Source organism: Temnothorax curvispinosus, unplaced genomic scaffold, assembly GCF_003070985.1.
Source record: "Temnothorax curvispinosus isolate PA1 unplaced genomic scaffold, ASM307098v1 QBEX01011306.1, whole genome shotgun sequence".
Lineage (NCBI taxonomy): Eukaryota > Metazoa > Arthropoda > Insecta > Hymenoptera > Formicidae > Temnothorax > Temnothorax curvispinosus.
The window spans coordinates 1-3,965 of NW_020221086.1; the positions used below are offsets into that span (position 1 = coordinate 1).

General features: G+C 31.9%; 1 pseudogene; it reads left to right on the forward strand.

Annotated features, from left to right (window-relative positions):
• The first annotated feature begins 6 nt into the window (after positions 1-6).
• LOC112461361 lies at positions 7-1,229 on the forward strand (annotated as a pseudogene).
• The last annotated feature ends 2,736 nt before the right edge of the window (positions 1,230-3,965 follow it).

A 3,965-nucleotide genomic window follows, 5' to 3' on the forward strand; every position in this document is an offset into this window, starting at 1 on the left:
GAATTTGATTTTGATTGCGTGAGGATGTTAGAAGAATTGTACGAGGATCATGGGGATACTTTAGCCTTTCAATATGGTGGTTCGCAACTAGTTCACAGAATTAAGACATATAGGTAGATAAACGTTATTACATTTAAACGTGGCAATAATATAATTTTGATTATATTATTACATATATACGAAACTATTGTCATTTAGAAAAACTGCTCCATGGACAAGTCAGGGCAACGATATTATGCAAACTTTAAGCAGATATTACAGCAATACGTTTAGTGACCAAGAAAAGCAGCACACGATTAATTTATTTCTGGGTAAATAAACATGTATCTGTCTAATCTTTACAAAAAAATCTATAATTATCGCTTAATAAATGTGCGTATATCTTAGGATTGTTCATACCTGAAGAAAGTAAGCCTCCAATATGGGAAATACTAACGGATTATTATCTCCATCATCTACCTGTTTGTCACTACTCGCGTAAAAGAAATGGTGAGATAAATCTGACGCAATGGTGGGATAAAAGTGTATTGAAATGTCTTCCTTATGCACTTGACGAAGTAACCAAATCCTGTTCAGAAATGATACAAGTGCAAAATTCAATAGAAGAAATGATCGACGTTTATTATGATTATCATAGGTAGTGTGTCACTTATTTCATAATTATACATATTATTATTTATGTCATCAACTTGTTTTACGAAAAATGCTACAAATATTTTAGGCCGTATGAATTGTCTACTATCTGAGGTATATGCGTATAAAATAAGCCACTCCGTTAGAGATTTTATGCCACACTTTACCACCTGCTATAGCCCATTTGCTGTTCGTGTACGACCAGGTAGATGGAGAGAGGAAGCAGGTAGTAAAAATTTAAATATGAAAAATCCATCTATGACTGGTCAGGACAGTACGAGTAGTACAACGTCCAGCGCAAGGTACATAATAACATTTAATTTATCAATCTTATTCTTTGAAGTTAATTTTATAAATAGAAATTTATATTTATAATTAACTTTAATTAGTGTTATCGATTATATGTTGCAGCTCAAGCGAGGATTCAAGTTCAGATGAAGATGAAACCCATAACAAACGGATGATTCTCAATTAATAACGTCTAGGACAGTTCGGAATTAATATCATTCGAATCATTGTTTCCTTCCATGAAAGAAGTATATGGCACAGAACCAGAATATCCAAAACGGAATGATATTATTCTGTATGAAAAGTAACACAATCATTGTCTTTTTTTATAAATATAAAAAATGTTTTATATATTTCAATATTTTCCTTCTTTCAGATTTGTTCTAATAGAGCGCAATGCAACATATCCCATAGATCATACTAAATTGCGTTCAAAATTAATTCAACAAGCATTTCATGAATCTACAGCTCTTGTAATTACGCTACCTAGTGTTAAAGACGCAAGCATAAGCATATACGAGCAATATGTGAAAAGAGTTATAGTATGTAAATGTGTTGCATATAATTAAAATATTGTATAACTTTGTATATATTCATGAATATTTTTACAGGTAGGTGACATGATACCAAATCCAAACGATATGAATTTATATGAGGCTTACGCTAGTCAGTATAAACTGCTCATGAAACCAGCATGCTCTGGATAAGACAAAGTTAATTTCACGTTTTATAAATGGAACTTATTGTACATATCATATTGTAAATACTAAATATTGTTAATGTTATGTTAACTTAGTGTCAATTTTGTATATGCAAATTGTTAATAACTTAGATTTATTTAAATGCTCATTATATGCAATTATATGCTTGTTCTATATCTAAGAATTTCGTAGAAAAGTTTTATTTTATTAAACATTCAAGAAGAATAAAGTTGCGAAAGATCAGTTTATCAGTTGTAATTTATTTTGATGCCATATATAAGAAATATACATATCCATTTCCGTAACATAGAAAATGGAATTGGATATTTAGTCTACTTCAAATTCTTCTTTGGTCGGATATTATTCGTGTGGCCACACTTCTTCTTACGGCAATTAGTCGCTCGTGGATGAAGACGAGCGTAACACTCGCGACAGATCATTTTGTCACAGTTGTATTTTTGCGCAAGTATACGCAGCGTGGGTTCAATGAATTCGCCTCCTCGGAGACGAAGCACCAGATGAAGGGTCGATTCTACAAGAGAAAAGAGAAAGATACATTCTCATATACGTCCAAAATGAGCCCTCCATTTATATTTTTTCAAATTTTTCAAAACTTGATGCCGTATTTGAGGTGTAATTATAAAACTTGTATCATCTCTATTTTAGGAAAAATGATGGAAATTTGCAATTGGATGATAATCACATATTAACTACATTAAAGTGGGCACAGAACAGAATATCGACACTCAATGATCTCGTCAAAGAAGATTTAGCATTTTCATAGATTTGTCTTCCATCTTCTATGCCAAATGTTAAACAAGCTGAATGTTCAGGTATTGATATCTTTCTTCGCACAAAAAAGGTATCGAGTCCCATTTGTCAAAGCAGTCATTATACATGTTTTATTATTTCAGACGCGATTAAACTATTGAACGCGGAATTAGTTGAAATAGATGCTAGTAATTACAAGACTGATTGGATGGGCCGTATCTAAAGAAAATTTTGCCAAGAAGAACGGAGTTCTATTCGCTGCTTTGATGAAAACTCTGAGAAGCATTATGAGCGGCGTAAAGGTAAATATAGCACCCGAATTTACTTTTATTGTGGGAAAAAATATCAATATGTGTAATTGTATAATATCAATGTTTCATAGGTCGGACCACCTGTTGCTGAAATGATGGAAATTTTGGGAAAAGACGAAACGTTGCGATTACAGCGTTGCGTTTCTTAAGAATTTATATGTTATTTAATTGTAAATTGAAATTTAATTGTGCTTGTCAAAGGTAAAGATAAATACGTTTAAAGAAACAAATCCAGTTTACATATATTTTTGTAGAAAGGATATAATTTTGCAGAAAAGCAATTCTGCGAGTCCATCAATATTATTAAAATATCTACTACTATAAAAATAATTGCGTTCCACTGCTGGAAAACAGACAATTTGTGTGCGCGCATGTATAAAACATAATTTTAATATAAGTAGAATTATATACGTGTAATATTGCTAGTGTCAAATATTTTATAAATTTAATTCCAGAAAAATAAAAATATTTTTCTTTAATATATCCATTTTAATATATTCACAAGATATATTAAGATTTTATAGATATACATATTGTGTATTTTATAGATATACATTGTGTATTTTCGTGGACAGCGGCGTTAATTTTATATATATATATATATATATATATATATATATATATATACACATCATATATACATACATATATATATACATTTTTCATATATACGTGCACCAAAGTGCATCCGAGTTTGCCTGGGCAGAGAGAAACCTGAGAGAGGCCATCCCGGCGTTTTCCGTCAATTTTTGTGTGCCCGATTTTCCGACGCGCCGCCTGAGAAAGTGCGCCTCAACTACGTCGTTTCGCTCGGTAACCGCACATGGTTTGCGTCCGTGCTAATGGTTCGTGTCCGAACTAGCCAGTTAGTGGGGATATGCTGCGGCCGCGACGTCTATTAAGCTGACACAGCCAATTCAGCACAATCGAATAAAATTTATACAGAAATTTCGTGCTCTTTTGTTGCTAATTTGTTGCTCAATTCCCAATTTTGTTGCTCCAGCCGTTTCGGAGAAAATAGTGGCTGTGCTAACTTATTATGTTTAAAGTTAGCACAGCCATTCAAAAAATTGTGTTAAATAAAAAAATAGGACATATTCTTTTAGTGCTTTTTTGTTGCTAATTTGTTGCTCTATTCCCGATTTTTTAATTTCATTTTTAAATCCTGGAAACTACCCCCAAAGCTATTTCTCCTTAAAAACATACTCTAAAATTGCAAATTAGTCAGATATTAATTAATTATGTTCAAGATTAGTTAATT